This window comes from Rhincodon typus, unplaced genomic scaffold, assembly GCF_021869965.1.
Source record: "Rhincodon typus isolate 14 unplaced genomic scaffold, sRhiTyp1.1 hic_rhity00000824, whole genome shotgun sequence".
NCBI classification, from domain to species: Eukaryota; Metazoa; Chordata; class Chondrichthyes; order Orectolobiformes; family Rhincodontidae; genus Rhincodon; species Rhincodon typus.
Window position 1 is genome coordinate 227 of NW_025966462.1, and position 13,571 is coordinate 13,797.

At 41.9% G+C, this 13,571-nt stretch overlaps 2 long non-coding RNA genes across 2 annotated transcripts; both read left to right on the top strand.

Moving 5' to 3' along the window:
* The first annotated feature begins 1,040 nt into the window (after window positions 1–1,040).
* On the top strand, window positions 1,041–4,568 carry LOC125481082. Its single transcript, XR_007261191.1, has 3 exons — window positions 1,041–1,149; window positions 1,528–1,635; window positions 4,517–4,568. It is a non-coding gene; the product is annotated as an uncharacterized LOC125481082 (long non-coding RNA).
* A 3,575-nt stretch (window positions 4,569–8,143) lies between these two features.
* On the top strand, window positions 8,144–10,945 carry LOC125481083. The gene is made up of 2 exons (XR_007261192.1): window positions 8,144–8,191; window positions 10,299–10,945. It is a non-coding gene; the product is annotated as an uncharacterized LOC125481083 (long non-coding RNA).
* Window positions 10,946–13,571: the final 2,626 nt, after the last annotated feature.

Consider the following 13,571-nt stretch of genomic DNA (forward strand, 5'->3'; position numbering starts at 1 on the left):
CCAGAAGGAAAACCATTTTTTTTGTGTCCAACATATTAAATCTCAAAGAAATTTGTATGCTTCAATGAGGAGCAAGTATTGTTTTTGTAGTACTGTGTCTGAGCATGTGAAGTCAATGGATTTCATGACTTCCTCCTGTTTGGTTTCATCCCTGATGTAAAACTTTCACTGATACTGACAGAGCTATCCCCTTTTGTCTTTTAATGTCAGGAATTCGTGTTCATTTTAAGAGTTTCGACAGGAACAATAAAATCCTCATTCCTATTTCGGAATCAAACCGAGAACACAGCAGTTGCAATGCTGAATCCCAAAAAGGAAGGTGCGCACAATACTTGCAACTTTTTGTCTTGACACCGCTTTTGACCTTTTGTTTTAGTTGCAAAATATTAGTGAGATTTTAACACCACGGAGAAAGACCCTTCAGCCCATTATATCTATGCCAGTCATCAAATATCTCACTTCTCAACCCCGTTTCCAGCACTTGGCTCATCACCCTATTTGCTCTGATGTTTCAAGTGCTCATCCAAATAGGTAGTCAATGTTTGAGGTCATCAGTGGAACAAAAACACTTTCTTCAACAAACGACAGGAAAGCATTGCTGTTTGCTACAACATGAAATCTACATTTTCCTCTTTGAAGACAGCTATGAAAGCCAAACTCTTTCGCAGAGCTGTTTGCCAGTTTCCCCCACAATGCCAACAGTGTAGAATGAAATTCCACACCACCAGAGGTTACCACTAATGAGTCTCTACTTTCAACTTCTTTGCTGACATGAGATGTGGTGTGCCTCAGGTTAAACCACGACCAGTTTTGTCTCTCTCATAAGAAAGCAGCCCTCTGACCTCGAATGTGTATGGCTACTTCGTGTGGCTCAGTGTCAGACATTGCAAAAGGCACGTTTTATACTCTATTAAATGTATTATATATGTCAGTTGTCCTGGCAGGAAGTAAAGAGAAAGATTGCTTGTACACGACAAATAAAATTCAATCTTTACAATGGTGGGCACTTAACCCAGAATTCCGAGTGCTAGGCACTGCATTGCTTATCACTGCGCAGGCTCAGTATGTTCCCGCGGGCCCACAGGCTAAAGCATGCGCAGTGGGAGTGATCCTGAGAAGCAGTTGCTTTTTGCCTCGGCTCCACAAAAGGTAATAATGAGGCGGAACGGAGGAGGCTTTCTAAACACTTTGTGGATGCGACAGACCCCGCATAAAGAAACTATCTGTCCCCATTTCAGAAAACGGGACAAATTAAGGGTCCGTCTCCATGACAGGCAGTGGGTAACGGCCGTCATCTTTGTAGGAGACAAAGGTCAGCAGGGAGCATGTGCGGTCACCCTGGGCCAGGGGAGAGAATGTTGTGAATGTCTGTTCTGGACTGCCAGGGATGGAGTTTATAAGCTCCTTTAACAGGGAGCGAGGAAGGGAGGATTTACACACAGCAAACTCCAAAGCCAAGAAATATTTGCTTCTTCTGAAATTTTGTGCTGGACTGACTGAGATGGCTCTTGTAATTTTTTTTTACAGCATGTTAGAAGAGGATTTGCAGATCGGAAACTCAAACCAAATATGATACACCAAGATCTAAGTGAGCCACTTTATTCATTCGGTCCTGGATATTATTGGACTTTGAATGTAAGTATTGAGTAAAATAAAAGTAACATAAAGTTCCTTCCTTCTTTCTCCCAGTAACTATTGCCCAATATCTTAAATCTGTGTCTTTCACAGTTTTACTACCAATGAAGATCAGCTGCTCTTTATCTGCCTTATTTAAGCCTAGACACTTGAACAAATCTCATCTCAATCTCTTTTGCTCTGTGCAGAACAACTTTTTCAGTTTCTCCAACCCGACCTTACAACTAATATCGCTTCGTTGTTGAGCCTTTCTGATTCATCTCCTTTCAAGTCTCTCCTCAGACCCTCACATTCTTCGTGGAGATCACCTGTCTGTGCAGGCCCAAATGCTCTGTGTTCAAGTAGGTGATGATATCACACACAAGCAATTGCTCACTGACATCACCCTGATTCCTGGGTATTTCCTGAACTGTGAATTTACTCTGACCCCAGTGCTTCTGATATCTTTTGAGCGGCAGACTCTGGCATTTGATTTTAAAGTTGAACACAATGAAATTATTTCAATAGTTTAAACCAGTAATCTACACCATTAAGCTTCTCCTGCTGTTTTCAGTTATCTGACTCTGGAGCTAATGTGACTCATTTTGTCACCCCCTCGCTATGTGGCTGGTGTCAAAAGCTGCTTTATAACACCATCCATTGTGACCATCCATTGTTCTGGTTCACCTCTATTCTCCCTGATCAACTCTTGTCATTTTCTAACCTGCTCTGTCTTCAATAATGGATGTAACTATCTTAGGTATTGTATTGTTACTTCCATTGACTCTCTAAATGAGGTTTTTTACAGTTGAACATTGCCTGACCATTTGTTGCTGGTGATTACCTTCCCTTAGTAGCTCCCACAATGCTGTTTACGAAAGGTGTTATTCACCAAGTGATGACGAAGGAACTGTGATATATGTCCAAATCAATGGCAAATAATTTGTATCCCTTCACAAAAGGGAAACTTCCAAACTGTTCCTTGGTAATGTTATAATGCAACTTCTGACCCTAGACACACAATGAGATATTAAGGTGGTGACAACATGTTTTATGGTCAAATAAGTTGTTTTCAACCAGTATTTTAAGGTGCAAAACTGATGTCGAGAGAGAAGTTTAATGAGGACATTTCACAGTTTGTCACCTTGGCAGCTAAAGGCTGAGGGCACCGAATGTGGGACAGTTAAAATCGAGAATGCCTGCGTGCACCTCATACCATTGTAATTTCCTCTATTTAGATTTTGGCTCCAAATCTCAAAATCAACTCTGTCACTCTCCATGTTAATGAAGAGTTCTATCATTAAGAGGTCTTCACGTTTCCCCATGAGGCCTTTCACAGCTAGATTGCCAATTAATCCACTCTTATTACACAATTAAAATTTGGAAATAAAGTTACCATAGTATCTGAAGACTGGAGGACTGTTCTCTCACTTCAGAGAGAGACAGATGACAAATGGTGCTTTAACCCCGGGGTTACCACACCTCAGGCAATGGGCAAGGTTAAGAAGGTGGGACTTTCATGGTGACCTCAGCTGTTAGAGGAATTGAGCACGTGCTGCTGGAGTCAATTTGCATCACAAATCAGCTGTTCAGCTAACTGAGCTAACCCACCCCTGACCATTACACAATACACCATTGAGGATGGCCTATCCTCTCTTTGGTCACTCAATATATAGATGTAGAAAACCATCTCGTGCACACTCCAGGAATTTCTCTGCTATGGTATTGTTACTGATTTGATTTTCTCAACCTATATGCAGATAGAAGGCACCCATAATAACCATGAGCACAAGATATAGGAGCAGAATTAGGCTATTTGGCTCATTAAGATTGCTCCACAATTTGATTGTGACTGATATGTTTCTCAATCCCATTCTCCTGCCTTCTCCCGCAACCGTTGATCCCCTTATCAATCAAGATAATTATATATCTATCTCTGTTATGAATACACTCAATGACTTGGCCTCTACAGCCTTCTATGACAATGAGTTCCACAGAATCACCACCTTTGGGCTGAAGAATTTCCTCCTCATTTCCATTCTAAAGGGTCATCCCTTCACTCAGAAGCTGTGCCCTCAGGTTCTAGTCTCTCCTGCAAGTTGAAACATCTCCATGTCTAACTATCCAGGCATTTCAGTATTCTAAGTTTCAATCGCGTAGCGTCATAGAGTCTGACAGCACAGAAGCAGACCCGTCGATCTAACCAGTCCATGCTGACCATGTTCCAAAACTAATGTAGTCCCATCTGCCTGCACATGGCCCATGTCTCTCCGAACATTTCTTATTTATGTATTATCTAAACGTCTTTTAAACATTGTAAACTCTACTTGTATCCACCAATTCCTCTGGAAGTTCATTCCAATCACGAACCACACTCGTGGTGGGGAGGGGTGGGGAATAGTTGCCCCTCATGCTTTTTCTCAATCTTTCACCTCTCACCTTAAAAATGTGACCCTGGTCTTGAAATCCCCCACCCTCGGGAAAAGACACTTGCTATTCACCTTATCTGTACTCCTCAAGGACAGGACTTAAACAGTTCATGGTAGGACCCTGGGTAGTGTTGTATCTAGGTACCTTTGTACCTAACATGGTGTCATAAGTGGCAACTTGTAAACTTTTCACTGTACTCACGTGAGTATATGCGACAATAAGACTAATCCAGTTGATTAAAAATATGCCCCCCCAGTCTTGAAATCCCCACCCCAGAGAAAGGACACCTGCCAATCAACTTTTTGTTACCCCTCAGGATTTCACAACCCACTTTCAGGTCAACCTCAATGTGCTACACCGCTGTGAAAGGAGTCCCAGTCCCCCATTATGACTCAATCCCTCTGTTCTCAGCAACGTCCTGGTAAATCTCTTCTGAACTCTGTCCAGCTTAATAATATCCTTGCTATCACAGGCAGACCAGAACTGGACACAGTACTTCAGAAGAGGCCTCACCAACGTCCTGTACAACCTCAACATGACGTCCCAACTTCTGTACACAACGGTCTGAGCAATGAAGGTAAGCGTACGAAACACCTTCTCAACCACTCTGTCTACATGTGATGCAAATTTAGAAGAATTAGGTAACTGAAACCTGAAGTCTCTCTGTTCTACAATACCCAAGGCTCTATTTTAATTTGTAAGTGGATTTCCTCTGGGTGTTCCTCCCACATTCCAAAGATTTGCAGATTGGGTGGATTGGTCATGCTAAATTGCGCATAACATCAGGGATGTGTAGATCAGGTGAATTATAGAGGTATGGTTCTGGCTGGGATGCTCCGAGGGTCGGTGTGGACTTGTTGGGCCGAAGGGCCTGTTTCCGCACTGTAGGGATTCTATGATTTTATGATTTTCTGTGAAGTCCTGCCTCCCTTGTTTTTTTTTAACCACTATGCAGTACCTCGCATTTATTCAAATTAAACTCCATCTGCCAGTCCTCAGCACATCAACCCAAATGATCAAGATCTCTTTGAAATCTTAACCTTTTTCACTGTCCACTCTCGCATTAAATTGGAGTCATCTGCAAAGTTACTAACAATGCCTTCTGTATTCTCATCTAAATCATTTATATAAATGTCAAACAAAAGAGAACCCAACACCGATCCCTGCAGAACACCACTGGTCAGCGCTAAACACGAGGCCTTCAGTCCGAAAAACAACTTTCCACTTCCACACCTATCTCCTGACGTTAAGCAAATTTTGTATCAATTGGCAAGCTCACCCTGGATCCCGTGTAAGCTAGCTTTACTAATTAGTCCACCACTTGGAATCTTGTCAAAGGCTTTACTATAGTCCAAGTAAACAATGTTTACTGCTCTGCCCTCATCAATCATCTTGGTTACTTCATCAAAAATCTCAATCAAATTTGTGAGACATGATTTCTCTCGCAGACAACCATGCTGATTATCCATAATCATTCCTTGCCTCTCCAAATGCAATCGTTCAGGATCACCTCCAACAAGTTATCCACCACCAAAGTCAGACTCTCAGAACAGGAGTTCCCATGCTTCTTACATCATTCAAATGAAGGCACAACATGAGCCCCTCTGCAATCATCTGGCACCTCACCTGTAGTTATAGATGATAGAATATTTCTGCAAGTGACCCCACATTTTCTCTCTTAACTTTCCATATGATGGGATGCACTAGAGCAGGTTGCAAGATTTAGAGACATAGAGTAATACAGTGTGGAAACAGGCCCTTTGGTCCATGCTGACTGTGGTGTCCACTCAGCTAGTTCCAATTGCTGGATTTGGTCCATGTCCGTCTAAACCCTTGCCATCCATGTACCTATCCAATTATTTTTTAATTGTTGCTATTGAACCTGCCTCAACTACTTTCTCTGGCAGCCCATTCCATATATGCACCACTTTCTGCATGAAGAAGTTGCCCCTCAGGTCCTTAAATCTTTCCCCTCTCAATTTAAACCTATGATCTCGAGTTTTTAATTCCCCATCCCTGGTATAAAGACTACATGCATTCATCCGATCTATACCCCTCATGATTTTATACACCTCAATAAAATCACCCTGTCATTCTCCTATGTTCCAAGGAATAAAGTCCCATCCTGACTAACCTGTCCCTACAAGTCGGGCCTGGCAACATCCTAGTAAACCTTCTTTGCACAATTTCCAGTTTAACTGTCTTTCGTATAACAGGGTGACCAAAACTGTATATAGTATTCCAGTACGGCCTCACCAATGACTTATACAGCTGTAACAGAACATCCCAGCTTCTATACTCAATGCTTCAACCCATGAAGGCTAACATGTTAAATGCCTTCTTCACCACCCTTGTCTACCTGTGACGCTGTTTTCCATGAAGTATGTACTAGTACTCCTGGGTCCCTCTGTTTCACAACAGTCCTCAGGACCTTACCATTTACTGTGAATTGCATTTGCCAATCCTCAGCCCACTTCCCCATTTGATCAAGATCTCTCTGTAAATTTTAATCGCCTTCCTTGCTATCAACACTACCTTCTAATTTTATATCACCCACAAACTTTGTGATCATGCCTTGTATATTCACATCCAGATCATTTACGCAAATAATAAATAACAAAAGTCCCAGCACTGACACATCTGGCACACCACTAGTAACAGGCCTCCAGTCTGAGAAACAGCCTTCAACCATCACCCTCTGCTTCCTATCATTGAGCCAATTTTGAATCAAATTAGCGAGCTATCCCTGGTTCCCATGACTAGCCTGTCGTGCGGGACCTTGTCAAAGGTGTACTAAAGTCCACACAGACAACACCCACTGCCCTACCCTCCTCTATTCTCTTGGTTACCTCTTAGAAAAACTGTAAAAAAAATTTGTCAGACGTGACTTCCCGCGCACAAATCCATACTGACTATCCCTAATCAGACCTTGGCTATCCAAATCTTGGTTGATCCTGTCCCTCAGTATCCTCTCCAATAACTTGCCTACCACTGCTGTCAGGCTCATTGGCCTGTAATTCCCTGGCTTTTCTTTGCTACCTTTCTTAAACAATGGAACAATGTCAGCCACCCTTCAGTCTTCCACAACTTCTCCAGTGGCTAAAGATGAAGCAAAAATCTCTGCAAGGACCTCTGCAATTTCCTCCCTAGCCTCCCGCAATGTCCGAGGATGGATTTGATGAGGCCAGGGGATTTATCCACGTTAGTGTGCTTTAAGGCAGTCCAAACCATCTGCATTTGTTTCGCTTATTTCCACAGCATCCATGAATCTCTCCTCAGTAAACGTTGAGGAGAAATATTCATTAAAAGTCCCCCCCAGTCTTCTCTGACTCCTGCGAACTTGTTTTCAAAACACAATATTTCTTTCCCTGAAATCTCCAGCCTCCATTTCTTTCTCCACAGTTATAACTAATACAAAATATTCCTTTGATGTCTCCCTCATCTCCTGAAGTTCAATACAAACCTGACCTCTTTCATCTTTACAAGGCCCTCCTTGGTGAACAAGCAAATGGGTGTTGGGCCATGAGAAAGGAATAATTGATCATCAAGTTGAGTGTGGGCCCTTAAAGAAAAGTGACCACAATAGATTGAATTCTTCATAAAGATGGAGAGTGATATTGTTGTTTCCGACTCTCGGTTCCTGTAAATAAATGAAAGAAGTTATAATGGTATGATGCATGAGTTACTTGTGATAAATTGTGGATCAGTATTTCAGTGGATGATGGGAGATGGATAATGGCAAACATTTAAAGAGGAAGTGGACAAGCTATGAAAGTTATTCATCTCAGTCTGGCATAAGAACAAAATGGGAAACATGGTCAAACCAAGGCAGAGAAAGGGAAATGAATGGGTATTAAATTTAAGGAAACAGCATTCAAGTTAGGTAAACAAAACAACAGACCTGAGGATTGGGAAAAGTTTAGATGTCAACAAAGGGAGACAAAGGGATTTAATAAAAGGGAGAAAATAGAATATGAGAGTGCTCTTGCAGGGAATATACAAACTAATAGCATTTTTCTTTATTCATTCACAGGATGTGGGCATTGCTGGCTAGGCCAGAATTTATTGCCCACCCCTGATTGTCCAGAGGGCTGTCAAGAGTTAACTGCATTGCTGTGGGACTGGAGTCACTTATAGGCCAAACCGAGTAAGGATGACAGTTTCTTCCTCTGAAGGATATTAGTGAGCCAGATGGGTTTTTCCTGACAATCAAAAACAGTTTCCTGATCATCATTAAACTCTTAATTGAACATTGATAGCAAAAGATTAGTCAAGAAGAAATTAGGAACTCCTTACAATCAGAAACATGGAAATTATAATGGTGTACAAAATGATGGCAGACCAATTACGTATGTCTTAGATTTTCAAAAAAGAGGACACAAATAATGACCCAAAATTAAGGGGTTCCCAGGGTCTAACGGGAAGATAGAATTGAAAGAAATTACTATTAGTAGGAAAATGATATTGGGAAAGCTCATGGGACAACCGGCAGATAAATCCCCAGTGATTGATAACCTTTGTCTCAGAGTAACTTCGGAAGTAGCCCGAGAAATGGCAAATGCGTTAATGGTTATCATCAAATGCTATTGATTCTCCGAGTTCCTATGGATTGGAGAGTACTTAACGTTGCCCAAATATTTAAGAAGGGAATCAGAGTGAAAATAGGGTTTTTTCAAAGCATTGATGGTGGGAAAAAGTCCACTGTAAAAGTTGGGATAACAGAGTACTTGGAAGATAGTGACAAGATCAGACAGAGTCGGCAGAACCTTTGTCTGTGAGATCTCTAAGATTCTCTGTTGGGCATGAATTCCCTCCACGCTACTGTCCATCCTGACTTGGAAAAGTATTGCTATTCCTTGAGAGTTACTGGGCCAAAATCCTGAATTCCCTCCCTAACAGCATTGCAGGTCCAACTCATGGACTGTAGTGGTTCACAAAGGCAGATCACTACCATCTTCTCAATGGCAACTCGGCTCAGCAAAGCCCACAGAAATTTAAGAAAAGCATTATCAAGGCCAACTGGGGACATGGAATTGAAGCCTAAATAGATCAGCTTTGACCCTTTTGAGGCTAACTGGGCAGAATTAACTACTCTGACCCCTATTTTCTATGCTCTCTACTCTTTCAATCGAAATGCATCTCAGCAGGAATGGTGCATTCCCTGCAACTTAGAAGGATGAGGGCTAATTTGATTAAAATTTTCCAGATGTTTATTGAACCTGGCGGGGTGATAGAAAGTAACTCATCCAGGTGTGGGTGAAGTGAGAACGCAAACACCCTCCTTGCCTGCAGTAATCAGACAAGACTTGAATTTCTTTATCCTCCAGTTTATTCGAACATACAAATGAGGAACAAGAGTAGGCCACTTAGCCCTTCGAGCCTACTCTGCAACTGAATAACATCACAGCTGATATGATTTCAAACTCTGTTCCATGTGCCTGCATATCCCTGAACATTTCATCATCTTGGTCATCAGAATCTGTCTGCTTCTGCATTTAAAATTAATTTAAAGATTCTGCATCCACTGCCTTTTGATGAAGGGAATTACAAATATTCTCAGCCCTCTGAGAGAAAGTAAATGTTCTTCACCATTTCAAATGGACTCACCCCAGCTTTAAACAATGACCCTCAGTTCAAGATTCTCCCACAAGGGGGATCATGTTTTCAACATTGACATGTTCAGGTCCCCTCAGGATCTTTTAGGTTTCAATTTAGTCTCCTCTTTCTTTTCTAAACTTGAAAGGATACAGGCCTAGCCTGTCTAGCCTTTCCTCATAAGGCAATCCACTCGTTCAAGGTATTAGTCCATTAAATCTTCTTTGAAACGCTTCCAACATATTAACAACTTTGTATAAGTACAGTCACCAGTACTGAACACTGTATTCCAGAAGCAAGTCTCACCAGTAAAAGGGGGACTGCATGTATCTGAAGGTGGCCCATGAATTCCCACCTGCTTACAGTAATGCTTTTTCAGCAAGCTTAGGTCAGTTACATTTATCCTATTACAGACTGACACAGGTTATGGTCAGATAGCTGTACAGTTTGTATTGTTACACCGACAGCATTGTTGCGGTATCACTCAAACCTTCCGCTCTGCGCAAATAGTAACTGGCTCTGCAGCCAGTTCCCGCAGCCTGATTTGACCTGTATTTTTCAGTTTCTGTCCTATCAAGGACATTACTGATCCAGGTGGGTTGTTAAGATAATCCAGCAGCTTTCATTCCACTTTTAACTGTTTTAAATTTATTTTCCAGGAATTCAAAAGGGAGAATTTACAGACAGGTAGCTGAATGCAAACATTGAAATCTCAATTCTCAGGAGCTTTGAACATGGAAGGAAACAGCATCATTCACGGTGAAGAGAAACCATACAAGTGGACTGTGTGGGGAAAAATCTTCACTCAATCTTCTGGACTTTCGAGACGTAAATGCAGTCAAAACAGGGTGACAACGATGACATCATGCTTTGTTTTGTAACATCATAGTCATGGATCTCAGTCTGAGTTAAGCAAGGGCCACTCAGCTCCTGATCTCTTTACATTCTTGCTGCAAACACTGACCAAACAGCTGAATTCCAAATATGGGAATGACTATTTGCTATCTTAAGGATCCATTTGACAGAGCATTGTATCAAGGAATCATAGCAAAACTAGGATCAACAGGAATCGGACAATATTATTCTCCCTTTGAAGGCAGGTATTTGAAAAGATTGCATCTTCGGACCTGAGTAGATCAAAACCAGGTGAATTTATTCAAACTTGTACCACATACGTGCAGAAGAGGTCTCGCAGTCTAGTTTTGAGACAATCCACCATTTACAGCTCAAAACAGAATATTAAGACATTTTCATGTCAGAGTGGTTGCATATAACATTGGTACAAAATAAATTTATATATCAGTTATTTACTACTTAAACAGGATGCTGTTCAGTTTCTTACAAAGTTCTGAGTCCTCTAATTTCAGCAGTGTTTCCACTTCTACATTATCTTCAAAGCTTCTCTATCCCCACCATCAGCCCACAGCATGCATGCTGTCCCTTCTGAATGATACATACGTGAGTATCTTAAGATGTACAGATGTTCTCTGAACCCTAAGTAACTGCTGACGGTTCACCGTTATCGATATGTAGTTAAACTACCTCAACTACAATAACTATGTCCTTATGTGGTTGTATTTGATTCTTAGCCCAAGCTGTAATGCTTGTCCAAGCTTATTTCCTATTGTTCTGTGTTTTGATGTTCTGCTTCTTTCCTTTTATATTCCCCTTGTACATTGTCCTTTCCTCCTTACCTGACATCACCCTGGTTGGGTAATACTGAATACAGAGGGAGATGCTTGTGATTATAGGAGGCCAACCATCTCGCCTGCAGCAGTTCCTTAGGATCGGGTTCTATTCCCAACCACCTTCAGCTGTTTCATCAATGGTCTTCCCTGTGTCATAAGGTCAGAAATGGGGACATTTGATGCTGATTGCACAATTCTTAGCACCATTTGTGACTCTTTGGATACTGAGTCAGTAGATATCTAAATGAAGTATGCCTGGACAACATTGACGTTAGCGTGCTATGTGACAAAGAACATTTGCACCAAAGTACCAACAAATAATGAACAAATCTGACAAATGAGAACCTAACATTTAATGACATTCAATGGGTTTATCTTCATTGAACTCCCTACTATCATCATCATCCTGGGTGCTAATATTGATGAGAAACTGAACTGGACCTGCAGGTCTGAAGGAAGAGATTCTATGATGATTAATTCAACTTGTGACTCCCCAAAGTCTGCATCATCATGATTGTAACGGAATATTCTCCATTCGCTTGGATGGATGCAGCTCAACAATTGTAGAATCATAGAATCCCTACAGTGTGAAAACAAACAGGCCATTCAGCCCAACAGGTCCACACCACCCTGCAAAGAGCATCCCACCTAGACCCATTCCCCTATCCTGTAACTCACCATTTCCCATGTCTAATCCACCTAACTTACACATGCCTGGACACTATGGGCTATTCAGCATAGCCATTCTACCTAATCTGCACATCTTTGGATTGTGGGAGGAAACCCATGCAGACACAGGGAGAATGTGCAAACTCCACACAGACAGTCGCCCGAGGGTGGAATTGAACCCGGGTCCCTGGTGCTGTGAGGCAGCCGTGCTAATTAGTGAGCCACCGTGCTGCCCCAAACCCCCAACAATACTCAAGAAACCTGACCCCAGCCAGCACAGTGCAGTCCACTTAATTGGTGCCTCATTTACTCCCTTCCCCACTGAGGTACAATGGCAGTGGAGTGCAACATCTGCAAGATGCACTGCAGTTACTCACCCACTCCCTTGACAGCACCTTCTAAACCTTCAAACTGTACCACCTGGAAGCACAACCGTAGAAGTTCCACCTGCAAGTATCCCTCCAGGGTGCATACTGACCTGAATTGGACTGATATGGGCAATGATCTCATTGAGTGGTGCAATGCACATGATAGGCCAAAAAGCCTATGTCTGCTTCTATATCTTCTATTTCTTCTATCATGATTTTTAAAAAAAGTTGATTGATGCAGTGACCAGACTTATGCTCAGTCCTCTAGCTGTCCTCTAAACTGGTGTTTGTTAAAGCTCTGTAATCATTTTCTTGGTGTTATATTCCAGCCTGCGGTCAAGAACAGAAAGTATCTCAAAACCCTCTTGACCCCCTGATGTCCCTGTCCAAACACCTTCATGGATCTGTGAATGTCCACTCCCAGGTCTCTTTGTCCTTCTGCACCACTCAGTATTCCCCATTTTCATTGTTCACTCTCCCTGAATCCATTATCACTCACTTCTCTGGATTGGATTCCGTTCACCATTTTTTTCTTTCTCCCTGATTGATATATTCCTGCATTACATGGCTTTCTTCCTCATGGCCAACTACATGATCAATTATTGCGTGTCATCTGCAGACTTCTAAATTATGACTCTTACAACTAGGTTTTAATTATTGTTACAGATCAAAAAAAACAATGGAACTCCTCTGGATAAAAACTGAAAGGACTGTAATTGCTTTAAATCAGAAACAAATAAAAAACAGAAATTTCTGGAAAAGCTCAGCAGAACTGGCAGCATCAATGGAGAGAAATCAAAGATAACATTTCAGGTTGAGTGACCCTCAGAATTCCACTTGAAGCAGGCGTCTAGACATAGTCAATTCATAGTTGGGGATTAACAGCAGTAATAACAGCAGAATATAACCCTTGCTGTCCGTATGTGAATTTGCTGGTGTTGTTGGAGGTTGTTTTTCTGAGTGGTCCATTCCCATACACGGGGCTGGAGAACAACCTGTCCCAAGTGTGACTGAGTAAATGAGTTTCCACCTCAGTGGGTAATTGAATTCCTCCCTCGGTCCCCACATTTCCCTGGTTTCTCTGTGGTGTGGGTGTCCTTTCGTCTGTCCAAGTTGGGTGATCAGGTGAATTTGAATCCATGCAGACAGAAGGCCATTTTTCCCTGTTGTGAATGTGTTTTTATTCTTCCTTATTCTCCCACGGATG